General features: G+C 42.0%; 29 pseudogenes; all 29 read right to left on the minus strand.

Moving 5' to 3' along the window:
- Positions 1 to 253: 253 nt before the first annotated feature.
- On the minus strand, positions 254 to 372 carry LOC137118769 (5S ribosomal RNA; annotated as a pseudogene).
- An 867-nt stretch (positions 373 to 1,239) lies between these two features.
- Positions 1,240 to 1,368, minus strand: LOC137118722 (5S ribosomal RNA; annotated as a pseudogene).
- Positions 1,369 to 2,235: 867 nt separating this feature from the next.
- LOC137118636 (5S ribosomal RNA) lies at positions 2,236 to 2,354 on the minus strand (annotated as a pseudogene).
- An 857-nt stretch (positions 2,355 to 3,211) lies between these two features.
- On the minus strand, positions 3,212 to 3,330 carry LOC137118782 (5S ribosomal RNA; annotated as a pseudogene).
- Positions 3,331 to 4,187: 857 nt separating this feature from the next.
- LOC137118723 (5S ribosomal RNA) lies at positions 4,188 to 4,316 on the minus strand (annotated as a pseudogene).
- An 867-nt stretch (positions 4,317 to 5,183) lies between these two features.
- On the minus strand, positions 5,184 to 5,312 carry LOC137118724 (5S ribosomal RNA; annotated as a pseudogene).
- An 867-nt stretch (positions 5,313 to 6,179) lies between these two features.
- On the minus strand, positions 6,180 to 6,308 carry LOC137118725 (5S ribosomal RNA; annotated as a pseudogene).
- An 867-nt stretch (positions 6,309 to 7,175) lies between these two features.
- Positions 7,176 to 7,294, minus strand: LOC137118637 (5S ribosomal RNA; annotated as a pseudogene).
- Positions 7,295 to 8,151: 857 nt separating this feature from the next.
- LOC137118783 (5S ribosomal RNA) lies at positions 8,152 to 8,270 on the minus strand (annotated as a pseudogene).
- An 857-nt stretch (positions 8,271 to 9,127) lies between these two features.
- On the minus strand, positions 9,128 to 9,256 carry LOC137118726 (5S ribosomal RNA; annotated as a pseudogene).
- An 867-nt stretch (positions 9,257 to 10,123) lies between these two features.
- LOC137118727 (5S ribosomal RNA) lies at positions 10,124 to 10,252 on the minus strand (annotated as a pseudogene).
- Positions 10,253 to 11,109: 857 nt separating this feature from the next.
- LOC137118770 (5S ribosomal RNA) lies at positions 11,110 to 11,228 on the minus strand (annotated as a pseudogene).
- Positions 11,229 to 12,094: 866 nt separating this feature from the next.
- Positions 12,095 to 12,213, minus strand: LOC137118571 (5S ribosomal RNA; annotated as a pseudogene).
- Positions 12,214 to 13,070: 857 nt separating this feature from the next.
- Positions 13,071 to 13,189, minus strand: LOC137118771 (5S ribosomal RNA; annotated as a pseudogene).
- Positions 13,190 to 14,056: 867 nt separating this feature from the next.
- LOC137118540 (5S ribosomal RNA) lies at positions 14,057 to 14,175 on the minus strand (annotated as a pseudogene).
- Positions 14,176 to 15,032: 857 nt separating this feature from the next.
- LOC137118772 (5S ribosomal RNA) lies at positions 15,033 to 15,151 on the minus strand (annotated as a pseudogene).
- Positions 15,152 to 16,008: 857 nt separating this feature from the next.
- Positions 16,009 to 16,127, minus strand: LOC137118816 (5S ribosomal RNA; annotated as a pseudogene).
- Positions 16,128 to 16,984: 857 nt separating this feature from the next.
- Positions 16,985 to 17,103, minus strand: LOC137118620 (5S ribosomal RNA; annotated as a pseudogene).
- Positions 17,104 to 17,960: 857 nt separating this feature from the next.
- LOC137118817 (5S ribosomal RNA) lies at positions 17,961 to 18,079 on the minus strand (annotated as a pseudogene).
- An 867-nt stretch (positions 18,080 to 18,946) lies between these two features.
- Positions 18,947 to 19,065, minus strand: LOC137118818 (5S ribosomal RNA; annotated as a pseudogene).
- Positions 19,066 to 19,922: 857 nt separating this feature from the next.
- Positions 19,923 to 20,056, minus strand: LOC137118747 (5S ribosomal RNA; annotated as a pseudogene).
- Positions 20,057 to 20,923: 867 nt separating this feature from the next.
- Positions 20,924 to 21,042, minus strand: LOC137118520 (5S ribosomal RNA; annotated as a pseudogene).
- An 867-nt stretch (positions 21,043 to 21,909) lies between these two features.
- On the minus strand, positions 21,910 to 22,028 carry LOC137118551 (5S ribosomal RNA; annotated as a pseudogene).
- Positions 22,029 to 22,885: 857 nt separating this feature from the next.
- On the minus strand, positions 22,886 to 23,004 carry LOC137118693 (5S ribosomal RNA; annotated as a pseudogene).
- Positions 23,005 to 23,871: 867 nt separating this feature from the next.
- On the minus strand, positions 23,872 to 23,990 carry LOC137118773 (5S ribosomal RNA; annotated as a pseudogene).
- Positions 23,991 to 24,857: 867 nt separating this feature from the next.
- Positions 24,858 to 24,976, minus strand: LOC137118739 (5S ribosomal RNA; annotated as a pseudogene).
- Positions 24,977 to 25,833: 857 nt separating this feature from the next.
- On the minus strand, positions 25,834 to 25,952 carry LOC137118558 (5S ribosomal RNA; annotated as a pseudogene).
- An 853-nt stretch (positions 25,953 to 26,805) lies between these two features.
- Positions 26,806 to 26,924, minus strand: LOC137118543 (5S ribosomal RNA; annotated as a pseudogene).
- An 857-nt stretch (positions 26,925 to 27,781) lies between these two features.
- LOC137118774 (5S ribosomal RNA) lies at positions 27,782 to 27,900 on the minus strand (annotated as a pseudogene).
- Between the last annotated feature and the right edge of the window lie 17 nt (positions 27,901 to 27,917).

Here is a 27,917-nt window from a genome sequence, read left to right on the forward strand (position 1 = left end):
GGACCAATCCGCTTCCTGTACTGCCCCCCAATCCGGCCAATCAGGCAGGGCACCTATAAGAACAAGAAAATAAAAACAACACATATGGCCAGGACCGTAACATGGTCTACTAGTAATGAAGCACGATGGTTGGCAAACCAATAAAGTAGCAAAACAGCAATGAAAGAACAAAATTTGGTGAAAATATAGAACAATTTCTATGAATAAATAGGCAGTAACACCAGCTTGTGCTGCCCGTAAACCCAAGCAAAGAAGCTTACAGCACGTGGTATTCCCAGGCGGTCTTCCTACCAAGTACTAACAAGGCCCGGCCCTATTTGGCTGCCGAGATCGGACGGGATCGGGCGCTTAGAGAGCAGTGTGGCCGTAAGCTGCATTTGACATCATCAACAGCTCTTAAAAACGCTGGAGAAGCAGAATGCATGACACTTGCTAAGAAGAAGATAAATGTGGCAAAGTACAAAGTACTATAACTGTACTGGTCTGTTACGCCCCTGTCTAGGGGGTCAGGGTGCAACATACAAAGATAAATTAGCATGTTCCCTCTCCGATCCCCAAACCAAAATCCAGGATCGAGATGTTCCAACAGAATGATATTTATTTTAAACGAAAGAAAGTGTCAAACAAAACATGACACTACAACTCAGGGCGAACCAAGGCCAACATAATAAACAAAATAAGCCATTTCCCACAGAAAGTGCTAGTCAGCCTGATAGAAATAAACAAACCAAAAGACAGTCGCTAACCCTAACTCCCTAATGTGAAAACAAGAGAAAACAATCAAAAGAAAATGGCAGTCCACCCCTACAGATTTAATACTATTTACAAAATATACAATTTATAAACAAAACCACGGCACAAAACCTAACAATTCAAAAATGCTAAATAAGGTTTGGAAAGCAAGAACAGCAAACAGGTGCTGATGCCAGAAAGAGCCTCGCTAGCTGTTGGGAACCGTACTTTTAAAACTCCAGGAAGTGTAGGATGGACCAATCAGCTTCCTGTACTGCCCCCCAATCCGGCCAATCAGGCAGGGCACCTATAAGAACAAGAAAATAAAAACAACACATATGGCCAGGACCGTAACATGGTCTATTAGTAATGAAGCACGATGGTTGACAAACCAATAAAGTAGCAAAACAGCAATGAAAGAACAAAATTTGATGAAAATATAGAACAATTTCTATGAATAAATAGGCAGTAACACCAGCTTGTGCTGCCCGTAAACCCAAGCAAAAAAGCTTACAGCACCTGGTATTCCCAGGCGGTCTTCCTACCAAGTACTAACCAGGCCCGGCTCTATTTGGCTGCCGAGATCGGACGAGATCGGGCGAGATCGGGCGCTTAGAGAGCGGTGTGGCCGTAAGCTGCATTTGACATCATCAACAGCTCTTAAAAACGCTGGAAAAGCAGAATGCATGACACTTGCTAAGAAGAAGATAAATGTGGCAAAGTACAAAGTACTATAACTGTACTGGTCTGTTACGCCCCTGTCTAGGGGGTCAGGGTGCAACATACAAAGATAAATTAGCATGTTCCCTCTCCGATCCCCAAACCAAAATCCAGGATCGAGATGTTCCAACAGAATGATATTTATTTTAAACGAAAGAAAGTGTCAAACAAAACATGACACTACAACTCAGGGCGAACCAAGGCCAACATAATAAACAAAATAAGGCATTTCCCACAGAAAGTGCTAGCTAGCCTGATAGAAATAAACAAACCAAAAGACAGTCGCTAACCCTAACTCCCTAATTTGAAAACAAGAGAAAACAATCAAAAGAAAATGGCAGTCCACCCCTACAGATTTAATACTATTTACAAAATATACAATTTATAAACAAAACCACGGCACAAAACCTAACAATTCAAAAATGCTAAATAAGGTTTGGAAAGCAAGAACAGCAAACAGGTGCTGCTGCCAGAAAGAGCCTCGCTAGCTGTTGGGAACCGTACTTTTAAAACTCCAGGAAGTGTAGGATGGACCAATCAGCTTCCTGTACTTCCCCCAAATCCGGCCAATCAGGCAGGGCACCTATAAGAACAACAAAATAAAAACATCACATATGGCCAGGACCGTAACATGGTCTACTAGTAATGAAGCACGATGGTTGACAAACCAATAAAGTAGCAAAACAGCAATGAAAGAACAAAATTTGATGAAAATATAGAACAATTTCTATGAATAAATAGGCAGTAACACCAGCTTGTGCTGCCCGTAAACCCAAGCAAAAAAGCTTACAGCACCTGGTATTCCCAGGCGGTCTTCCTACCAAGTACTAACCAGGCCCGGCTCTATTTGGCTGCCGAGATCGGACTAGATCGGGCGCTTAGAAAGCGGTGTGGCCGTAAGCTGCATTTGACATCATCAACAGCTCTTAAAAACGCTGGAGAAGCAGAATGCATGACACTTGCTAAGAAGAAGATAAATGTGGCAAAGTACAAAGTACTATAACTGTACTGGTCTGTTACGCCCCTGTCTAGGGGGTCAGGGTGCAACACACAAAGATAAATTAGCATGTTCCCTCTCCGATCCCCAAACCAAAATCCAGGATCGAGATGTTCCAACAGAATGATATTTATTTTAAACGAAAGAAAGTGTCAAACAAAACATGACACTACAACTCAGGGCGAACCAAGGCCAACATAATAAACAAAATAAGCCATTTCCCACAGAAAGTGCTAGCTAGCCTGATAGAAATAAACAAACCAAAAGACAGTCGCTAACCCTAACTCCCTAATGTGAAAACAGTCCAAAGAAAATGGCAGTTCACCCCTACAGATTTAATACTATTTACAAAATATACAATTTATAAACAAAACCACGGCACAAAACCTAACAATTCAAAAATGCTAAATAAGGTTTGGAAACCAAGAACAGCAAACAGGTGCTGATGCCAGAAAGAGCCTCGCTAGCTGTTGGGAACCGTACTTTTAAAACTCCAGGAAGTGTAGGATGGACCAATCCGCTTCCTGTACTGCCCCCCAATCCGGCCAATCAGGCAGGGCACCTATAAGAACAAGAAAATAAAAACAACACATATGGCCAGGACCGTAACATGGTCTACTAGTAATGAAGCACGATGGTTGGCAAACCAATAAAGTAGCAAAACAGCAATGAAAGAACAAAATTTGATGAAAATATAGAACAATTTCTATGAATAAATAGGCAGTAACACCAGCTTGTGCTGCCCGTAAACCCAAGCAAAGAAGTTTACAGCACGTGGTATTCCCAGGCGGTCTTCCTACCAAGTACTAACAAGGCCCGGCCCTATTTGGCTGCCGAGATCGGACGGGATCGGGCGCTTAGAGAGCGGTGTGGCCGTAAGCTGCATTTGACATCATCAACAGCTCTTAAAAACGCTGGAGAAGCAGAATGCATGACCCTTGCTAAGAAGAAGATAAATGTGGCAAAGTACAAAGTACTATAACTGTACTGGTCTGTTACGCCCCTGTCTAGGGGGTCAGGGTGCAACATACAAAGATAAATTAGCATGTTCCCTCTCCGATCCCCAAACCAAAATCCAGGATCGAGATGTTCCAACAGAATGATATTTATTTTAAACGAAAGAAAGTGTCAAACAAAACATGACACTACAACTCAGGGCGAACCAAGGCCAACATAATAAACAAAATAAGCCATTTCCCACAGAAAGTGCTAGCTAGCCTGATAGAAATAAACAAACCAAAAGACAGTCGCTAACCCTAACTCCCTAATGTGAAAACAGTCCAAAGAAAATGGCAGTTCACCCCTACAGATTTAATACTATTTACAAAATATACAATTTATAAACAAAACCACGGCACAAAACCTAACAATTCAAAAATGCTAAATAAGGTTTGGAAACCAAGAACAGCAAACAGGTGCTGATGCCAGAAAGAGCCTCGCTAGCTGTTGGGAACCGTACTTTTAAAACTCCAGGAAGTGTAGGATGGACCAATCAGCTTCCTGTACTGCCCCCCAATCCGGCCAATCAGGCAGGGCACCTATAAGAACAAGAAAATAAAAACAACACATATGGCCAGGACCGTAACATGGTCTATTAGTAATGAAGCACGATGGTTGACAAACCAATAAAGTAGCAAAACAGCAATGAAAGAACAAAATTTGATGAAAATATAGAACAATTTCTATGAATAAATAGGCAGTAACACCAGCTTGTGCTGCCCGTAAACCCAAGCAAAAAAGCTTACAGCACCTGGTATTCCCAGGCGGTCTTCCTACCAAGTACTAACCAGGCCCGGCTCTATTTGGCTGCCGAGATCGGACGAGATCGGGCGAGATCGGGCGCTTAGAGAGCGGTGTGGCCGTAAGCTGCATTTGACATCATCAACAGCTCTTAAAAACGCTGGAAAAGCAGAATGCATGACACTTGCTAAGAAGAAGATAAATGTGGCAAAGTACAAAGTACTATAACTGTACTGGTCTGTTACGCCCCTGTCTAGGGGGTCAGGGTGCAACATACAAAGATAAATTAGCATGTTCCCTCTCCGATCCCCAAACCAAAATCCAGGATCGAGATGTTCCAACAGAATGATATTTATTTTAAACGAAAGAAAGTGTCAAACAAAACATGACACTACAACTCAGGGCGAACCAAGGCCAACATAATAAACAAAATAAGCCATTTCCCACAGAAAGTGCTAGTCAGCCTGATAGAAATAAACAAACCAAAAGACAGTCGCTAACCCTAACTCCCTAATGTGAAAACAAGAGAAAACAATCAAAAGAAAATGGCAGTCCACCCCTACAGATTTAATACTATTTACAAAATATACAATTTATAAACAAAACCACGGCACAAAACCTAACAATTCAAAAATGCTAAATAAGGTTTGGAAAGCAAGAACAGCAAACAGGTGCTGATGCCAGAAAGAGCCTCGCTAGCTGTTGGGAACCGTACTTTTAAAACTCCAGGAAGTGTAGGATGGACCAATCAGCTTCCTGTACTGCCCCCCAATCCGGCCAATCAGGCAGGGCACCTATAAGAACAAGAAAATAAAAACAACACATATGGCCAGGACCGTAACATGGTCTATTAGTAATGAAGCACGATGGTTGACAAACCAATAAAGTAGCAAAACAGCAATGAAAGAACAAAATTTGATGAAAATATAGAACAATTTCTATGAATAAATAGGCAGTAACACCAGCTTGTGCTGCCCGTAAACCCAAGCAAAAAAGCTTACAGCACCTGGTATTCCCAGGCGGTCTTCCTACCAAGTACTAACCAGGCCCGGCTCTATTTGGCTGCCGAGATCGGACGAGATCGGGCGAGATCGGGCGCTTAGAGAGCGGTGTGGCCGTAAGCTGCATTTGACATCATCAACAGCTCTTAAAAACGCTGGAAAAGCAGAATGCATGACACTTGCTAAGAAGAAGATAAATGTGGCAAAGTACAAAGTACTATAACTGTACTGGTCTGTTACGCCCCTGTCTAGGGGGTCAGGGTGCAACATACAAAGATAAATTAGCATGTTCCCTCTCCGATCCCCAAACCAAAATCCAGGATCGAGATGTTCCAACAGAATGATATTTATTTTAAACGAAAGAAAGTGTCAAACAAAACATGACACTACAACTCAGGGCGAACCAAGGCCAACATAATAAACAAAATAAGCCATTTCCCACAGAAAGTGCTAGTCAGCCTGATAGAAATAAACAAACCAAAAGACAGTCGCTAACCCTAACTCCCTAATGTGAAAACAAGAGAAAACAATCAAAAGAAAATGGCAGTCCACCCCTACAGATTTAATACTATTTACAAAATATACAATTTATAAACAAAACCACGGCACAAAACCTAACAATTCAAAAATGCTAAATAAGGTTTGGAAAGCAAGAACAGCAAACAGGTGCTGATGCCAGAAAGAGCCTCGCTAGCTGTTGGGAACCGTACTTTTAAAACTCCAGGAAGTGTAGGATGGACCAATCAGCTTCCTGTACTGCCCCCCAATCCGGCCAATCAGGCAGGGCACCTATAAGAACAAGAAAATAAAAACAACACATATGGCCAGGACCGTAACATGGTCTATTAGTAATGAAGCACGATGGTTGACAAACCAATAAAGTAGCAAAACAGCAATGAAAGAACAAAATTTGATGAAAATATAGAACAATTTCTATGAATAAATAGGCAGTAACACCAGCTTGTGCTGCCCGTAAACCCAAGCAAAAAAGCTTACAGCACCTGGTATTCCCAGGCGGTCTTCCTACCAAGTACTAACCAGGCCCGGCTCTATTTGGCTGCCGAGATCGGACGAGATCGGGCGAGATCGGGCGCTTAGAGAGCGGTGTGGCCGTAAGCTGCATTTGACATCATCAACAGCTCTTAAAAACGCTGGAAAAGCAGAATGCATGACACTTGCTAAGAAGAAGATAAATGTGGCAAAGTACAAAGTACTATAACTGTACTGGTCTGTTACGCCCCTGTCTAGGGGGTCAGGGTGCAACATACAAAGATAAATTAGCATGTTCCCTCTCCGATCCCCAAACCAAAATCCAGGATCGAGATGTTCCAACAGAATGATATTTATTTTAAACGAAAGAAAGTGTCAAACAAAACATGACACTACAACTCAGGGCGAACCAAGGCCAACATAATAAACAAAATAAGGCATTTCCCACAGAAAGTGCTAGCTAGCCTGATAGAAATAAACAAACCAAAAGACAGTCGCTAACCCTAACTCCCTAATTTGAAAACAAGAGAAAACAATCAAAAGAAAATGGCAGTCCACCCCTACAGATTTAATACTATTTACAAAATATACAATTTATAAACAAAACCACGGCACAAAACCTAACAATTCAAAAATGCTAAATAAGGTTTGGAAAGCAAGAACAGCAAACAGGTGCTGCTGCCAGAAAGAGCCTCGCTAGCTGTTGGGAACCGTACTTTTAAAACTCCAGGAAGTGTAGGATGGACCAATCAGCTTCCTGTACTTCCCCCAAATCCGGCCAATCAGGCAGGGCACCTATAAGAACAACAAAATAAAAACATCACATATGGCCAGGACCGTAACATGGTCTACTAGTAATGAAGCACGATGGTTGACAAACCAATAAAGTAGCAAAACAGCAATGAAAGAACAAAATTTGATGAAAATATAGAACAATTTCTATGAATAAATAGGCAGTAACACCAGCTTGTGCTGCCCGTAAACCCAAGCAAAAAAGCTTACAGCACCTGGTATTCCCAGGCGGTCTTCCTACCAAGTACTAACCAGGCCCGGCTCTATTTGGCTGCCGAGATCGGACTAGATCGGGCGCTTAGAAAGCGGTGTGGCCGTAAGCTGCATTTGACATCATCAACAGCTCTTAAAAACGCTGGAGAAGCAGAATGCATGACACTTGCTAAGAAGAAGATAAATGTGGCAAAGTACAAAGTACTATAACTGTACTGGTCTGTTACGCCCCTGTCTAGGGGGTCAGGGTGCAACACACAAAGATAAATTAGCATGTTCCCTCTCCGATCCCCAAACCAAAATCCAGGATCGAGATGTTCCAACAGAATGATATTTATTTTAAACGAAAGAAAGTGTCAAACAAAACATGACACTACAACTCAGGGCGAACCAAGGCCAACATAATAAACAAAATAAGCCATTTCCCACAGAAAGTGCTAGCTAGCCTGATAGAAATAAACAAACCAAAAGACAGTCGCTAACCCTAACTCCCTAATGTGAAAACAGTCCAAAGAAAATGGCAGTTCACCCCTACAGATTTAATACTATTTACAAAATATACAATTTATAAACAAAACCACGGCACAAAACCTAACAATTCAAAAATGCTAAATAAGGTTTGGAAACCAAGAACAGCAAACAGGTGCTGATGCCAGAAAGAGCCTCGCTAGCTGTTGGGAACCGTACTTTTAAAACTCCAGGAAGTGTAGGATGGACCAATCCGCTTCCTGTACTGCCCCCCAATCCGGCCAATCAGGCAGGGCACCTATAAGAACAAGAAAATAAAAACAACACATATGGCCAGGACCGTAACATGGTCTACTAGTAATGAAGCACGATGGTTGGCAAACCAATAAAGTAGCAAAACAGCAATGAAAGAACAAAATTTGATGAAAATATAGAACAATTTCTATGAATAAATAGGCAGTAACACCAGCTTGTGCTGCCCGTAAACCCAAGCAAAGAAGTTTACAGCACGTGGTATTCCCAGGCGGTCTTCCTACCAAGTACTAACAAGGCCCGGCCCTATTTGGCTGCCGAGATCGGACGGGATCGGGCGCTTAGAGAGCGGTGTGGCCGTAAGCTGCATTTGACATCATCAACAGCTCTTAAAAACGCTGGAGAAGCAGAATGCATGACCCTTGCTAAGAAGAAGATAAATGTGGCAAAGTACAAAGTACTATAACTGTACTGGTCTGTTACGCCCCTGTCTAGGGGGTCAGGGTGCAACATACAAAGATAAATTAGCATGTTCCCTCTCCGATCCCCAAACCAAAATCCAGGATCGAGATGTTCCAACAGAATGATATTTATTTTAAACGAAAGAAAGTGTCAAACAAAACATGACACTACAACTCAGGGCGAACCAAGGCCAACATAATAAACAAAATAAGCCATTTCCCACAGAAAGTGCTAGCTAGCCTGATAGAAATAAACAAACCAAAAGACAGTCGCTAACCCTAACTCCCTAATGTGAAAACAGTCCAAAGAAAATGGCAGTTCACCCCTACAGATTTAATACTATTTACAAAATATACAATTTATAAACAAAACCACGGCACAAAACCTAACAATTCAAAAATGCTAAATAAGGTTTGGAAACCAAGAACAGCAAACAGGTGCTGATGCCAGAAAGAGCCTCGCTAGCTGTTGGGAACCGTACTTTTAAAACTCCAGGAAGTGTAGGATGGACCAATCAGCTTCCTGTACTGCCCCCCAATCCGGCCAATCAGGCAGGGCACCTATAAGAACAAGAAAATAAAAACAACACATATGGCCAGGACCGTAACATGGTCTATTAGTAATGAAGCACGATGGTTGACAAACCAATAAAGTAGCAAAACAGCAATGAAAGAACAAAATTTGATGAAAATATAGAACAATTTCTATGAATAAATAGGCAGTAACACCAGCTTGTGCTGCCCGTAAACCCAAGCAAAAAAGCTTACAGCACCTGGTATTCCCAGGCGGTCTTCCTACCAAGTACTAACCAGGCCCGGCTCTATTTGGCTGCCGAGATCGGACGAGATCGGGCGAGATCGGGCGCTTAGAGAGCGGTGTGGCCGTAAGCTGCATTTGACATCATCAACAGCTCTTAAAAACGCTGGAAAAGCAGAATGCATGACACTTGCTAAGAAGAAGATAAATGTGGCAAAGTACAAAGTACTATAACTGTACTGGTCTGTTACGCCCCTGTCTAGGGGGTCAGGGTGCAACATACAAAGATAAATTAGCATGTTCCCTCTCCGATCCCCAAACCAAAATCCAGGATCGAGATGTTCCAACAGAATGATATTTATTTTAAACGAAAGAAAGTGTCAAACAAAACATGACACTACAACTCAGGGCGAACCAAGGCCAACATAATAAACAAAATAAGCCATTTCCCACAGAAAGTGCTAGTCAGCCTGATAGAAATAAACAAACCAAAAGACAGTCGCTAACCCTAACTCCCTAATGTGAAAACAAGAGAAAACAATCAAAAGAAAATGGCAGTCCACCCCTACAGATTTAATACTATTTACAAAATATACAATTTATAAACAAAACCACGGCACAAAACCTAACAATTCAAAAATGCTAAATAAGGTTTGGAAAGCAAGAACAGCAAACAGGTGCTGATGCCAGAAAGAGCCTCGCTAGCTGTTGGGAACCGTACTTTTAAAACTCCAGGAAGTGTAGGATGGACCAATCAGCTTCCTGTACTGCCCCCCAATCCGGCCAATCAGGCAGGGCACCTATAAGAACAAGAAAATAAAAACAACACATATGGCCAGGACCGTAACATGGTCTATTAGTAATGAAGCACGATGGTTGACAAACCAATAAAGTAGCAAAACAGCAATGAAAGAACAAAATTTGATGAAAATATAGAACAATTTCTATGAATAAATAGGCAGTAACACCAGCTTGTGCTGCCCGTAAACCCAAGCAAAAAAGCTTACAGCACCTGGTATTCCCAGGCGGTCTTCCTACCAAGTACTAACCAGGCCCGGCTCTATTTGGCTGCCGAGATCGGACGAGATCGGGCGAGATCGGGCGCTTAGAGAGCGGTGTGGCCGTAAGCTGCATTTGACATCATCAACAGCTCTTAAAAACGCTGGAAAAGCAGAATGCATGACACTTGCTAAGAAGAAGATAAATGTGGCAAAGTACAAAGTACTATAACTGTACTGGTCTGTTACGCCCCTGTCTAGGGGGTCAGGGTGCAACATACAAAGATAAATTAGCATGTTCCCTCTCCGATCCCCAAACCAAAATCCAGGATCGAGATGTTCCAACAGAATGATATTTATTTTAAACGAAAGAAAGTGTCAAACAAAACATGACACTACAACTCAGGGCGAACCAAGGCCAACATAATAAACAAAATAAGCCATTTCCCACAGAAAGTGCTAGCTAGCCTGATAGAAATAAACAAACCAAAAGACAGTCGCTAACCCTAACTCCCTAATGTGAAAACAGTCCAAAGAAAATGGCAGTTCACCCCTACAGATTTAATACTATTTACAAAATATACAATTTATAAACAAAACCACGGCACAAAACCTAACAATTCAAAAATGCTAAATAAGGTTTGGAAACCAAGAACAGCAAACAGGTGCTGATGCCAGAAAGAGCCTCGCTAGCTGTTGGGAACCGTACTTTTAAAACTCCAGGAAGTGTAGGATGGACCAATCAGCTTCCTGTACTGCCCCCCAATCCGGCCAATCAGGCAGGGCACCTATAAGAACAAGAAAATAAAACCAACACATATGGCCAGGACCGTAACATGGTCTACTAGTAATGAAGCACGATGGTTGGCAAACCAATAAAGTAGCAAAACAGCAATGAAAGAACAAAATTTGATGAAAATATAGAACAATTTCTATGAATAAATAGGCAGTAACACCAGCTTGTGCTGCCCGTAAACCCAAGCAAAGAAGCTTACAGCACGTGGTATTCCCAGGCGGTCTTCCTACCAAGTACTAACAAGGCCCGGCCCTATTTGGCTGCCGAGATCGGACGGGATCGGGCGCTTAGAGAGCAGTGTGGCCGTAAGCTGCATTTGACATCATCAACAGCTCTTAAAAACGCTGGAGAAGCAGAATGCATGACCCTTGCTAAGAAGAAGATAAATGTGGCAAAGTACAAAGTACTATAACTGTACTGGTCTGTTACGCCCCTGTCTAGGGGGTCAGGGTGCAACATACAAAGATAAATTAGCATGTTCCCTCTCCGATCCCCAAACCAAAATCCAGGATCGAGATGTTCCAACAGAATGATATTTATTTTAAACGAAAGAAAGTGTCAAACAAAACATGACACTACAACTCAGGCGAACCAAGGCCAACATAATAAACAAAATAAGCCATTTCCCACAGAAAGTGCTAGCTAGCCTGATAGAAATAAACAAACCAAAAGACAGTCGCTAACCCTAACTCCCTAATGTGAAAACAAGAGAAAACAATCAAAAGAAAATGGCAGTCCAGCCCTACAGATTTAATACTATTTACAAAATATACAATTTATAAACAAATCCACGGCACAAAACCTAACAATTCAAAAATGCTAAATAAGGTTTGGAAAGCAAGAACAGCAAACAGGTGCTGCTGCCAGAAAGAGCCTCGCTAGCTGTTGGGAACCGTACTTTTAAAACTCCAGCAGGTGTAGGATGGACCAATCACCTTCCTGTACTGCCCCCCAATCCGGCCAATCAGGCAGGGCACCTATAAGAACAAGAAAATAAAAACAACACATATGGCCAGGACCGTAACATGGTCTATTAGTAATGAAGCACGATGGTTGACAAACCAATAAAGTAGCAAAACAGCAATGAAAGAACAAAATTTGATGAAAATATAGAACAATTTCTATGAATAAATAGGCAGTAACACCAGCTTGTGCTGCCCGTAAACCCAAGCAAAAAAGCTTACAGCACCTGGTATTCCCAGGCAGTCTTCCTACCAAGTACTAACCAGGCCCGGCTCTATTTGGCTGCCGAGATCGGACGAGATCGGGCGCTTAGAGAGCGGTGTGGCCGTAAGCTGCATTTGACATCATCAACAGCTCTTAAAAACGCTAGAGAAGCAGAATGCATGACACTTGCTAAGAAGAAGATAAATGTGGCAAAGTACAAAGTACTATAACTGTACTGGTCTGTTACGCCCCTGTCTAGGGGGTCAGGGTGAAACATACAAAGATAAATTAGCATGTTCCCTCTCCGATCCCCAAACCAAAATCCAGGATCGAGATGTTCCAACAGAATGATACTTATTTTAAACGAAAGAAAGTGTCAAACAAAACATGACACTACAACTCAGGGCGAACCAAGGCCAACATAATAAACAAAATAAGGCATTTCCCACAGAAAGTGCTAGCTAGCCTGATAGAAATAAACAAACCAAAAGACAGTCTCTAACCCTAACTCCCTAATGTGAAAACAGTCCAAAGAAAATGGCAGTTCACCCCTACAGATTTAATACTATTTACAAAATATACAATTTATAAACAAAATCACGGCACAAAACCTAACAATTCAAAAATGCTAAATAAGGTTTGGAAACCAAGAACAGCAAACAGGTGCTGATGCCAGAAAGAGCCTCGCTAGCTGTTGGGAACCGTACTTTTAAAACTCCAGGAAGTGTAGGATGGACCAATCCGCTTCCTGTACTGCCCCCCAATCCGGCCAATCAGGCAGGGCACCTATAAGAACAAGAAAATAAAAACAACACATATGGCCAGGACCGTAACATGGTCTACTAGTAATGAAGCACGATGGTTGGCAAACCAATAAAGTAGCAAAACAGCAATGAAAGAACAAAATTTGGTGAAAATATAGAACAATTTCTATGAATAAATAGGCAGTAACACCAGCTTGTGCTGCCCGTAAACCCAAGCAAAGAAGCTTACAGCACGTGGTATTCCCAGGCGGTCTTCCTACCAAGTACTAACAAGGCCCGGCCCTATTTGGCTGCCGAGATCGGACGGGATCGGGCGCTTAGAGAGCAGTGTGGCCGTAAGCTGCATTTGACATCATCAACAGCTCTTAAAAACGCTGGAGAAGCAGAATGCATGACACTTGCTAAGAAGAAGATAAATGTGGCAAAGTACAAAGTACTATAACTGTACTGGTCTGTTACGCCCCTGTCTAGGGGGTCAGGGTGCAACATACAAAGATAAATTAGCATGTTCCCTCTCCGATCCCCAAACCAAAATCCAGGATCGAGATGTTCCAACAGAATGATATTTATTTTAAACGAAAGAAAGTGTCAAACAAAACATGACACTACAACTCAGGGCGAACCAAGGCCAACATAATAAACAAAATAAGCCATTTCCCACAGAAAGTGCTAGTCAGCCTGATAGAAATAAACAAACCAAAAGACAGTCGCTAACCCTAACTCCCTAATGTGAAAACAAGAGAAAACAATCAAAAGAAAATGGCAGTCCACCCCTACAGATTTAATACTATTTACAAAATATACAATTTATAAACAAAACCACGGCACAAAACCTAACAATTCAAAAATGCTAAATAAGGTTTGGAAACCAAGAACAGCAAACAGGTGCTGATGCCAGAAAGAGCCTCGCTAGCTGTTGGGAACCGTACTTTTAAAACTCCAGGAAGTGTAGGATGGACCAATCAGCTTCCTGTACTGCCCCCCAATCCGGCCAATCAGGCAGGGCACCTATAAGAACAAGAAAATAAAAACAACACATATGGCCAGGACCGTAACATGGTCTATTAGTAATGAAGCACGATGGTTGACAAACCAATAAAGTAGCAAAACAGCAATGAAAGAACAAAATTTGATGAAAATATAGAACAATTTCTATGAATAAATAGGCAGTAACACCAGCTTGTGCTGCCCGTAAACCCAAGCAAAAAAGCTTACAGCACCTGGTATTCCCAGGCGGTCTTCCTACCAAGTACTAACCAGGCCCGGCTCTATTTGGCTGCCGAGATCGGACGGGATCGGGCGCTTAGAGAGCAGTGTGGCCGTAAGCTGCATTTGACATCATCAACAGCTCTTAAAAACGCTGGAGAAGCAGAATGCATGACCCTTGCTAAGAAGAAGATAAATGTGGCAAAGTACAAAGTACTATAAATGTACTGGTCTGTTACGCCCCTGTCTAGGGGGTCAGGGTGCAACATACAAAGATAAATTAGCATGTTCCCTCTCCGATCCCCAAACCAAAATCCAGGATCGAGATGTTCCAACAGAATGATATTTATTTTAAACGAAAGAAAGTGTCAAACAAAACATGACACTACAACTCAGGGCGAACCAAGGCCAACATAATAAACAAAATAAGCCATTTCCCACAGAAAGTGCTAGCTAGCCTGATAGAAATAAACAAACCAAAAGACAGTCGCTAACCCTAACTCCCTAATGTGAAAACAGTCCAAAGAAAATGGCAGTTCACCCCTACAGATTTAATACTATTTACAAAATATACAATTTATAAACAAAACCACGGCACAAAACCTAACAATTCAAAAATGCTAAATAAGGTTTGGAAACCAAGAACAGCAAACAGGTGCTGATGCCAGAAAGAGCCTCGCTAGCTGTTGGGAACCGTACTTTTAAAACTCCAGGAAGTGTAGGATGGACCAATCAGCTTCCTGTACTGCCCCCCAATCCGGCCAATCAGGCAGGGCACCTATAAGAACAAGAAAATAAAAACAACACATATGGCCAGGACCGTAACATGGTCTACTAGTAATGAAGCACGATGGTTGGCAAACCAATAAAGTAGCAAAACAGCAATGAAAGAACAAAATTTGGTGAAAATATAGAACAATTTCTATGAATAAATAGGCAGTAACACCAGCTTGTGCTGCCCGTAAACCCAAGCAAAGAAGCTTACAGCACGTGGTATTCCCAGGCGGTCTTCCTACCAAGTACTAACAAGGCCCGGCCCTATTTGGCTGCCGAGATCGGACGGGATCGGGCGCTTAGAGAGCAGTGTGGCCGTAAGCTGCATTTGACATCATCAACAGCTCTTAAAAACGCTGGAGAAGCAGAATGCATGACACTTGCTAAGAAGAAGATAAATGTGGCAAAGTACAAAGTACTATAACTGTACTGGTCTGTTACGCCCCTGTCTAGGGGGTCAGGGTGCAACATACAAAGATAAATTAGCATGTTCCCTCTCCGATCCCCAAACCAAAATCCAGGATCGAGATGTTCCAACAGAATGATATTTATTTTAAACGAAAGAAAGTGTCAAACAAAACATGACACTACAACTCAGGGCGAACCAAGGCCAACATAATAAACAAAATAAGCCATTTCCCACAGAAAGTGCTAGTCAGCCTGATAGAAATAAACAAACCAAAAGACAGTCGCTAACCCTAACTCCCTAATGTGAAAACAGTCCAAAGAAAATGGCAGTTCACCCCTACAGATTTAATACTATTTACAAAATATACAATTTATAAACAAAACCACGGCACAAAACCTAACAATTCAAAAATGCTAAATAAGGTTTGGAAACCAAGAACAGCAAACAGGTGCTGATGCCAGAAAGAGCCTCGCTAGCTGTTGGAAACCGTACTTTTAAAACTCCAGGAAGTGTAGGATGGACCAATCAGCTTCTTGTACTGCCCCCCAATCCGGCCAATCAGGCAGGGCACCTATAAGAACAAGAAAATAAAAACAACACATATGGCCAGGACCGTAACATGGTCTACTAGTAATGAAGCACGATGGTTGGCAAACCAATAAAGTAGCAAAACAGCAATGAAAGAACAAAATTTGATGAAAATATAGAACAATTTCTATGAATAAATAGGCAGTAACACCAGCTTGTGCTGCCCGTAAACCCAAGCAAAAAAGCTTACAGCACCTGGTATTCCCAGGCGGTCTTCCTACCAAGTACTAACCAGGCCCGGCTCTATTTGGCTGCCGAGATCGGACGAGATCGGGCGCTTAGAGAGCGGTGTGGCCGTAAGCTGCATTTGACATCATCAACAGCTCTTAAAAACGCTGGAGAAGCAGAATGCATGACACTTGCTAAGAAGAAGATAAATGTGGCAAAGTACAAAGTACTATAACTGTACTGGTCTGTTACGCCCCTGTCTAGGGGCTCAGGGTGCAACATACAAAGATAAATTAGCATGTTCCCTCTCCGATCCCCAAACCAAAATCCAGGATCGAGATGTTCCAACAGAATGATATTTATTTTAAACGAAAGAAACTGTCAAACAAAACATGACACTACAACTCAGGGCGAACCAAGGCCAACATAATAAACAAAATAAGCCATTTCCCACAGAAAGTGCTAGCTAGCCTGATAGAAATAAACAAACCAAAAGACAGTCGCTAACCCTAACTCCCTAATGTGAAAACAGTCCAAAGAAAATGGCAGTTCACCCCTACAGATTTAATACTATTTACAAAATATACAATTTATAAACAAAACCACGGCACAAAACCTAACAATTCAAAAATGCTAAATAAGGTTTAGAAACCAAGAACAGCAAACAGGTGCTGATGCCAGAAAGAGCCTCGCTAGCTGTTGGGAACCGTACTTTTAAAACTCCAGGAAGTGTAGGATGGACCAATCAGCTTCCTGTACTGCCCCCAAATCCGGCCATTCAGGCAGGGCACCTATAAGAACAACAAAATAAAAACAACACATATGGCCAGGACCGTAACATGGTCTACTAGTAATGAAGCACGATGGTTGGCAAACCAATAAAGTAGCAAAACAGCAATGAAAGAACAAAATTTGGTGAAAATATAGAACAATTTCTATGAATAAATAGGCAGTAACACCAGCTTGTGCTGCCCGTAAACCCAAGCAAAGAAGCTTACAGCACGTGGTATTCCCAGGCGGTCTTCCTACCAAGTACTAACCAGGCCCGGCTCTATTTGGCTGCCGAGATCTGACGAGATCGGGCGCTTAGAGAGCGGTGTGGCCGTAAGCTGCATTTGACATCATCAACAGCTCTTAAAAACGCTGGAGAAGCAGAATGCATGACACTTGCTAAGAAGAAGATAAATGTGGCAAAGTACAAATGACTATAACTGTACTGGTCTGTTACGCCCCTGTCTAGGGGCTCAGGGTGCAACATACAAAGATAAATTAGCATGTTCCCTCTCCGATCCCCAAACCAAAATCCAGGATCGAGATGTTCCAACAGAATGATATTTATTTTAAACGAAAGAAAGTGTCAAACAAAACATGACACTACAACTCAGGGCGAACCAAGGCCAACATAATAAACAAAATAAGCCATTTCCCACAGAAAGTGCTAGCTAGCCTGATAGAAATAAACAAACCAAAAGACAGTCGCTAACCCTAACTCCCTAATGTGAAAACAGTCCAAAGAAAATGGCAGTTCACCCCTACAGATTTAATACTATTTACAAAATATACAATTTATAAACAAAACCACGGCACAAAACCTAACAATTCAAAAATGCTAAATAAGGTTTGGAAACCAAGAACAGCAAACAGGTGCTGATGCCAGAAAGAGCCTCGCTAGCTGTTGGGAACCGTACTTTTAAAACTCCAGGAAGTGTAGGATGGACCAATCAGCTTCCTGTACTGCCCCCCAATCCGGCCAATCAGGCAGGGCACCTATAAGAACAAGAAAATAAAAACAACACATATGGCCAGGACCGTAACATGGTCTACTAGTAATGAAGCACGATGGTTGGCAAACCAATAAAGTAGCAAAACAGCAATGAAAGAACAAAATTTGATGAAAATATAGAACAATTTCTATGAATAAATAGGCAGTAACACCAGCTTGTGCTGCCCGTAAACCCAAGCAAAAAAGCTTACAGCACCTGGTATTCCCAGGCGGTCTTCCTACCAAGTACTAACCAGGCCCGGCTCTATTTGGCTGCCGAGATCGGACGAGATCGGGCGCTTAGAGAGCGGTGTGGCCGTAAGCTGCATTTGACATCATCAACAGCTCTTAAAAACGCTGGAGAAGCAGAATGCATGACACTTGCTAAGAAGAAGATAAATGTGGCAAAGTACAAAGTATTATAACTGTACTGGTCTGTTACGCCCCTGTCTAGGGGGTCAGGGTGCAACATACAAAGATAAATTAGCATGTTCCCTCTCCGATCCCCAAACCAAAATCCAGGATCGAGATGTTCCAACAGAATGATATTTATTTTAAACGAAAGAAAGTGTCAAACAAAACATGACACTACAACTCAGGGCGAACCAAGGCCAACATAATAAACAAAATAAGCCATTTCCCACAGAAAGTGCTAGCTAGCCTGATAGAAATAAACAAACCAAAAGACAGTCGCTAACCCTAACTCCCTAATTTGAAAACAAGAGAAAACAATCAAAAGAAAATGGCAGTCCACCCCTACAGATTTAATACTATTTACAAAATATAAAATTTATAAACAAAACCACGGCACAAAACCTAACAATTCAAAAATGCTAAATAAGGTTTGGAAAGCAAGAACAGCAAACAGGTGCTGCTGCCAGAAAGAGCCTCGCTAGCTGTTGGGAACCGTACTTTTAAAACTCCAGGAAGTGTAGGATGGACCAATCAGCTTCCTGTACTGCCCCCCAATCCGGCCAATCAGGCAGGGCACCTATAAGAACAAGAAAATAAAAACAACACATATGGCCAGGACCGTAACATGGTCTATTAGTAATGAAGCACGATGGTTGACAAACCAATAAAGTAGCAAAACAGCAATGAAAGAACAAAATTTGATGAAAATATAGTACAATTTCTATGAATAAATAGGCAGTAACACCAGCTTGTGCTGCCCGTAAACCCAAGCAAAAAAGCTTACAGCACCTGGTATTCCCAGGCGGTCTTCCTACCAAGTACTAACCAGGCCCGGCTCTATTTGGCTGCCGAGATCGGACGAGATCGGGCGCTTAGAGAGCGGTGTGGCCGTAAGCTGCATTTGACATCATCAACAGCTCTTAAAAACGCTGGAGAAGCAGAATGCATGACACTTGCTAAGAAGAAGATAAATGTGGCAAAGTACAAAGTACTATAACTGTACTGGTCTGTTACGCCCCTGTCTAGGGGGTCAGGGTGCAACATACAAAGATAAATTAGCATGTTCCCTCTCCGATCCCCAAACCAAAATCCAGGATCGAGATGTTCCAACAGAATGATATTTATTTTAAACGAAAGAAAGTGTCAAACAAAACATGACACTACAACTCAGGGTGAACCAAGGCCAACATAATAAACAAAATAAGCCATTTCCCACAGAAAGTGCTAGCTAGCCTGATAGAAATAAACAAACCAAAAGACAGTCGCTAACCCTAACTCCCTAATGTGAAAACAGTCCAAAGAAAATGGCAGTTCACCCCTACAGATTTAATACTATTTACAAAATATACAATTTATAAACAAAACCACGGCACAAAACCTAACAATTCAAAAATGCTAAATAAGGTTTGGAAACCAAGAACAGCAAACAGGTGCTGATGCCAGAAAGAGCCTCGCTAGCTGTTGGGAACCGTACTTTTAAAACTCCAGGAAGTGTAGGATGGACCAATCCGCTTCCTGTACTGCCCCCCAATCCGGCCAATCAGGCAGGGCACCTATAAGAACAACAAAATAAAAACAACACATATGGCCAGGACCGTAACATGGTCTACTAGTAATGAAGCACGATGGTTGGCAAACCAATAAAGTAGCAAAACAGCAATGAAAGAACAAAATTTGATGAAAATATAGAACAATTTCTATGAATAAATAGGCAGTAACACCAGCTTGTGCTGCCCGTAAACCCAAGCAAAAAAGCTTACAGCACCTGGTATTCCCAGGCGGTCTTCCTACCAAGTACTAACCAGGCCCGGCTCTATTTGGCTGCCGAGATCGGACGAGATCGGGCGCTTAGAGAGCGGGCGCTTAGAGAGCGGTGTGGCCGTAAGCTGCATTTGACATCATCAACAGCTCTTAAAAACGCTAGAGAAGCAGAATGCATGACACTTGCTAAGAAGAAGATAAATGTGGCAAAGTACAAAGTACTATAACTGTACTGGTCTGTTACGCCCCTGTCTAGGGGGTCAGGGTGAAACATACAAAGATAAATTAGCATGTTCCCTCTCCGATCCCCAAACCAAAATCCAGGATCGAGATGTTCCAACAGAATGATATTTATTTTAAACGAAAGAAAGTGTCAAACAAAACATGACACTACAACTCAGGGTGAACCAAGGCCAACATAATAAACAAAATAAGCCATTTCCCACAGAAAGTGCTAGCTAGCCTGATAGAAATAAACAAACCAAAAGACAGTCGCTAACCCTAACTCCCTAATGTGAAAACAAGAGAAAACAATCAAAAGAAAATGGCAGTCCACCCCTACAGATTTAATACTATTTACAAAATATATAATTTATAAACAAAACCACGGCACAAAACCTAACAATTCAAAAATGCTAAATAAGGTTTGGAAAGCAAGAACAGCAAACAGGTGCTGCTGCCAGAAAGAGCCTCGCTAGCTGTTGGGAACCGTACTTTTAAAACTCCAGGAAGTGTAGGATGGACCAATCAGCTTCCTGTACTTCCCCCAAATCCGGCCAATCAGGCAGGGCACGTATAAGAACAAGAAAATAAAAACAACACATATGGCCAGGACCGTAACATGGTCTACTAGTAATGAAGCACGATGGTTGACAAACCAATAAAGTAGCAAAACAGCAATGAAAGAACAAAATTTGATGAAAATATAGAACAATTTCTATGAATAAATAGGCAGTAACACCAGCTTGTGCTGCCCGTAAACCCAAGCAAAAAAGCTTACAGCACCTGGTATTCCCAGGCGGTCTTCCTACCAAGTACTAACCAGGCCCGGCTCTATTTGGCTGCCGAGATCTGACGAGATCGGGCGCTTAGAGAGCGGTGTGGCCGTAAGCTGCATTTGACATCATCAACAGCTCTTAAAAACGCTGGAGAAGCAGAATGCATGACACTTGCTAAGAAGAAGATAAATGTGGCAAAGTACAAAGGACTATAACTGTACTGGTCTGTTACGCCCCTGTCTAGGGGCTCAGGGTGCAACATACAAAGATAAATTAGCATGTTCCCTCTCCGATCCCCAAACCAAAATCCAGGATCGAGATGTTCCAACAGAATGATATTTATTTTAAACGAAAGAAAGTGTCAAACAAAACATGACACTACAACTCAGGGCGAACCAAGGCCAACATAATAAACAAAATAAGCCATTTCCCACAGAAAGTGCTAGCTAGCCTGATAGAAATCAACAAACCAAAAGACAGTCGCTAACCCTAACTCCCTAATGTGAAAACAAGAGAAAACAATCAAAAGAAAATGGCAGTCCACCCCTACAGATTTAATACTATTTACAAAATATACAATTTATAAACAAAACCACGGCACAAAACCTAACAATTCAAAAATGCTAAATAAGGTTTGGAAACCAAGAACAGCAAACAGGTGCTGCTGCCAGAAAGAGCCTCGCTAGCTGTTGGGAACCGTACTTTTAAAACTCCAGGAAGTGTAGGATGGACCAATCAGCTTCCTGTACTTCCCCCAAATCCGGCCAATCAGGCAGGGCACCTATAAGAACAACAAAATAAAAACATCACATATGGCCAGGACCATAACATGGTCTACTAGTAATGAAGCACGATGGTTGACAAACCAATAAAGCAGCAAAACAGCAATGAAAGAACAAAATTTGATGAAAATATAGAACAATTTCTATGAATAAATAGGCAGTAACACCAGCTTGTGCTGCCCGTAAACCCAAGCAAAAAAGCTTACAGCACCTGGTATTCCCAGGCGGTCTTCCTACCAAGTACTAACCAGGCCCGGCTCTATTTGGCTGCCGAGATCGGACGAGATCGGGCGCTTAGAAAGCGGTGTGGCCGTAAGCTGCATTTGACATCATCAACAGCTCTTAAAAACGCTGGAGAAGCAGAATGCATGACACTTGCTAAGAAGAAGATAAATGTGGCAAAGTACAAAGTACTATAACTGTACTGGTCTGTTACGCCCCTGTCTAGGGGGTCAGGGTGCAACACACAAAGATAAATTAGCATGTTCCATCTCCGATCCCCAAACCAAAATCCAGGATCGAGATGTTCCAACAGAATGATATTTATTTTAAACGAAAGAAAGTGTCAAACAAAACATGACACTACAACTCAGGGCGAACCAAGGCCAACATAATAAACAAAATAAGCCATTTCCCACAGAAAGTGCTAGCTAGCCTGATAGAAATAAACAAACCAAAAGACAGTCGCTAACCCTAACTCCCTAATGTGAAAACAGTCCAAAGAAAATGGCAGTTCACCCCTACAGATTTAATACTATTTACAAAATATACAATTTATAAACAAAACCACGGCACAAAACCTAACAATTCAAAAATGCTAAATAAGGTTTGGAAACCAAGAACAGCAAACAGGTGCTGATGCCAGAAAGAGCCTCGCTAGCTGTTGGGAACCGTACTTTTAAAACTCCAGGAAGTGTAGGATGGACCAATCCGCTTCCTGTACTGCCCCCCAATCCGGCCAATCAGGCAGGGCACCTATAAGAACAACAAAATAAAAACAACACATATGGCCAGGACCGTAACATGGTCTACTAGTAATGAAGCACGATGGTTGGCAAACCAATAAAGTAGCAAAACAGCAATGAAAGAACAAAATTTGATGAAAATATAGAACAATTTCTATGAATAAATAGGCAGTAACACCAGCTTGTGCTGCCCGTAAACCCAAGCAAAGAAGTTTACAGCACGTGGTATTCCCAGGCGGTCTTCCTACCAAGTACTAACCAGGCCCGGCTCTATTTGGCTGCCGAGATCGGACGAGATCGGGCGCTTAGAGAGCGGTGTGGCCGTAAGCTGCATTTGACATCATCAACAGCTCTTAAAAACGCTGGAGAAGCAGAATGCATGACACTTGCTAAGAAGAAGATAAATGTGGCAAAGTACAAAGTATTATAACTGTACTGGTCTGTTACGCCCCTGTCTAGGGGGTCAGGGTGAAACATACAAAGATAAATTTGCATGTTCCCTCTCCGATCCCCAAACCAAAATCCAGGATTGAGATGTTCCAACAGAATGATATTTATTTTAAACGAAAGAAAGTGTCAAACAAAACATGACACTACAACTCAGGGCGAACCAAGGCCAACATAATAAACAAAATAAGCCATTTCCCACAGAAAGTGCTAGCTAGCCTGATAGAAATAAACAAACAAAAAGATAGTCGCTAACCCTAACTCCCTAATGTGAAAACAAGAGAAAACAATCAAAAGAAAATGGCAGTCCACCCCTACAGATTTAATACTATTTACAAAATATACAATTTATAAACAAAACCACGGCACAAAACCTAACAATTCAAAAATGCTAAATAAGATTTGGAAACCAAGAACAGCAAACAGGTGCTGCTGCCAGAAAGAGCCTCGCTAGCTGTTGGGAACCGTACATTTAAAACTCCAGGAAGTGTAGGATGGACCAATCAGCTTCCTGTACTTCCCCCAAATCCGGCCAATCAGGCACGGCACCTATAAGAACAAGAAAATAAAAACAACACATATGGCCAGGACCGTAACATGGTCTACTAGTAATGAAGCACGATGGTTGACAAACCAATAAAGTAGCAAAACAGCAATGAAAGAACAAAATTTGATGAAAATATAGAACAATTTCTATGAATAAATAGGCAGTAACACCAGCTTGTGCTGCCCGTAAACCCAAGCAAAGAAGCTTACAGCACGTGGTATTCCCAGGCGGTCTTCCTACCAAGTACTAACAAGGCCCGGCCCTATTTGGCTGCCGAGATCGGACGGGATCGGGCGCTTAGAGAGCAGTGTGGCCGTAAGCTGCATTTGACATCATCAACAGCTCTTAAAAACGCTGGAGAAGCAGAATGCATGACACTTGCTAAGAAGAAGATAAATGTGGCAAAGTACAAAGTACTATAACTGTACTGGTCTGTTACGCCCCTGTCTAGGGGGTCAGGGTGCAACATACAAAGATAAATTAGCATGTTCCCTCTCCGATCCCCAAACCAAAATCCAGGATCGAGATGTTCCAACAGAATGATATTTATTTTAAACGAAAGAAAGTGTCAAACAAAACATGACACTACAACTCAGGGCGAACCAAGGCCAACATAATAAACAAAATAAGCCATTTCCCACAGAAAGTGCTAGTCAGCCTGATAGAAATAAACAAACCAAAAGACAGTCGCTAACCCTAACTCCCTAATGTGAAAACAAGAGAAAACAATCAAAAGAAAATGGCAGTCCACCCCTACAGATTTAATACTATTTACAAAATATACAATTTATAAACAAAACCACGGCACAAAACCTAACAATTCAAAAATGCTAAATAAGGTTTGGAAAGCAAGAACAGCAAACAGGTGCTGCTGCCAGAAAGAGCCTCGCTAGCTGTTGGGAACCGTACTTTTAAAACTCCAGGAAGTGTAGGATGGACCAATCAGCTTCCTGTACTTCCCCCAAATCCGGCCAATCAGGCAGGGCACCTATAAGAACAACAAAATAAAAACAACACATATGGCCAGGACCATAACATGGTCTACTAGTAATGAAGCACGATGGTTGACAAACCAATAAAGTAGCAAAACAGCAATGAAAGAACAAAATTTGATGAAAATATAGAACAATTTCTATGAATAAATAGGCAGTAACACCAGCTTGTGCTGCCCGTAAACCCAAGCAAAAAAGCTTACAGCACCTGGTATTCCCAGGCGGTCTTCCTACCAAGTAGGAACTAGGCCCGGCTCTATTTGGCTGCCGAGATCGGACGAGATCGGGCGCTTAGAGAGCGGTTTGGCCGTAAGCTCCATTTGACATCATCAACAGCTCTTAAAAACGCTGGAGAAGCAGAATGCATGACACTTGCTAAGAAGAAGATAAATGTGGCAAAGTACAAAGTACTATAACTGTACTGGTCTGTTACGCCCCTGTCTAGGGGGTCAGGGTGCAACATACAAAGATAAATTAGCATGTTCCCTCTCCGATCCCCAAACCAAAATCCAGAATCGAGATGTTCCAACAGAATGATATTTATTTTAAACGAAAGAAAGTGTCAAACAAAACATGACACTACAACTCAGGGCGAACCAAGGCCAACATAATAAATAAAATAAGCCATTTCCCACAGAAAGTGCTAGCTAGCCTGATAGAAATAAACAAACCAAAAGACAGTCGCTAACCCTAACTCCCTAATGTGAAAACAGTCCAAAGAAAATGGCAGTTCACCCCTACAGATTTAATACTATTTACAAAATATACAATTTATAAACAAAACCACGGCACAAAACCTAACAATTCAAAAATGCTAAATAAGGTTTGGAAACCAAGAACAGCAAACAGGTGCTGATGCCAGAAAGAGCCTCGCTAGCTGTTGGGAACCGTACTTTTAAAACTCCAGGAAGTGTAGGATGGACCAATCAGCTTCTTGTACTGCCCCCCAATCCGGCCAATCAGGCAGGGCACCTATAAGAACAAGAAAATAAAAACAACACATATGGCCAGGACCGTAACATGGTCTACTAGTAATGAAGCACGATGGTTGGCAAACCAATAAAGTAGCAAAACAGCAATGAAAGAACAAAATTTGATGAAAATATAGAACAATTTCTATGAATAAATAGGCAGTAACACCAGCTTGTGCTGCCCGTAAACCCAAGCAAAAAAGCTTACAGCACCTGGTATTCCCAGGCGGTCTTCCTACCAAGTACTAACCAGGCCCGGCTCTATTTGGCTGCCGAGATCGGACGAGATCAGGCGCTTAGAGAGCGGTGTGGCCGTAAGCTGCATTTGACATCATCAACAGCTCTTAAAAACGCTGGAGAAGCAGAATGCATGACACTTGCTAAGAAGAAGATAAATGTGGCAAAGTACAAAGTACTATAACTGTACTGGTCTGTTACGCCCCTGTCTAGGGGCTCAGGGTGCAACATACAAAGATAAATTAGCATGTTCCCTCTCCGATCCCCAAACCAAAATCCAGGATCGAGATGTTCCAACAGAATGATATTTATTTTAAACGAAAGAAACTGTCAAACAAAACATGACACTACAACTCAGGGCGAACCAAGGCCAACATAATAAACAAAATAAGCCATTTCCCACAGAAAGTGCTAGCTAGCCTGATAGAAATAAACAAACCAAAAGACAGTCGCTAACCCTAACTCCCTAATGTGAAAACAGTCCAAAGAAAATGGCAGTTCACCCCTACAGATTTAATACTATTTACAAAATATACAATTTATAAACAAAACCACGGCACAAAACCTAACAATTCAAAAATGCTAAATAAGGTTTAGAAACCAAGAACAGCAAACAGGTGCTGATGCCAGAAAGAGCCTCGCTAGCTGTTGGGAACCGTACTTTTAAAACTCCAGGAAGTGTAGGATGGACCAATCAGCTTCCTGTACTGCCCCCAAATCCGGCCATTCAGGCAGGGCACCTATAAGAACAACAAAATAAAAACAACACATATGGCCAGGACCGTAACATGGTCTACTAGTAATGAAGCACGATGGTTGGCAAACCAATAAAGTAGCAAAACAGCAATGAAAGAACAAAATTTGATGAAAATATAGAACAATTTCTATGAATAGGCAGTAACACAAGCTTGTGCTGCCCGTAAACCCAAGCAAAAAAGCTTACAGCACCTGGTATTCACAGGCGGTCATCCTACCAAGTACTAACCAGGCCCGGCTCTATTTGGCTGCCGAGATCGGACGAGATCGGGCGCTTAGAGAGCGGTGTGGCCGTAAGCTGCATTTGACATCATCAACAACTCTTAAAAACGCTAGAGAAGCAGAATGCATGACACTTGCTAAGAAGAAGATAAATGTGGCAAAGTACAAAGTACTATAACTGTACTGGTCTGTTACGCCCCTGTCTAGGGGGTCAGGGTGAAACATACAAAGATAAATTAGCATGTTCCCTCTCCGATCCCCAAACCAAAATCCAGGATCGAGATGTTCCAACAGAATGATATTTATTTTAAACGAAAGAAAGTGTCAAACAAAACATGACACTACAACTCAGGGCGAACCAAGGCCAACATAATAAACAAAATAAGGCATTTCCCACAGAAAGTGCTAGCTAGCCTGATAGAAATAAACAAACCAAAATACAGTCTCTAACCCTAACTCCCTAATGTGAAAACAGTCCAAAGAAAATGGCAGTTCACCCCTACAGATTTAATACTATTTACAAAATATACAATTTATAAACAAAACCACGGCACAAAACCTAACAATTCAAAAATGCTAAATAAGGTTTGGAAACCAAGAACAGCAAACAGGTGCTGATGCCAGAAAGAGCCTCGCTAGCTGTTGGGAACCGTACTTTTAAAACTCCAGGAAGTGTAGGATGGACCAATCAGCTTCCTGTACTGCCCCCCAATCCGGCCAATCAGGCAGGGCACCTATAAGAACAAGAAAATAAAAACAACACATATGGCCAGGACCGTAACATGGTCTACTAGTAATGAAGCACGATGGTTGGCAAACCAATAAAGTAGCAAAACAGCAATGAAAGAACAAAATTTGGTGAAAATATAGAACAATTTCTATGAATAAATAGGCAGTAACACCAGCTTGTGCTGCCCGTAAACCCAAGCAAAGAAGCTTACAGCACGTGGTATTCCCAGGCGGTCTTCCTACCAAGTACTAACAAGGCCCGGCCCTATTTGGCTGCCGAGATCGGACGGGATCGGGCGCTTAGAGAGCAGTGTGGCCGTAAGCTGCATTTGACATCATCA

This window comes from Channa argus, unplaced genomic scaffold (genome assembly GCF_033026475.1).
Source record: "Channa argus isolate prfri unplaced genomic scaffold, Channa argus male v1.0 Contig041, whole genome shotgun sequence".
Taxonomy (NCBI): Eukaryota; Metazoa; Chordata; class Actinopteri; order Anabantiformes; family Channidae; genus Channa; species Channa argus.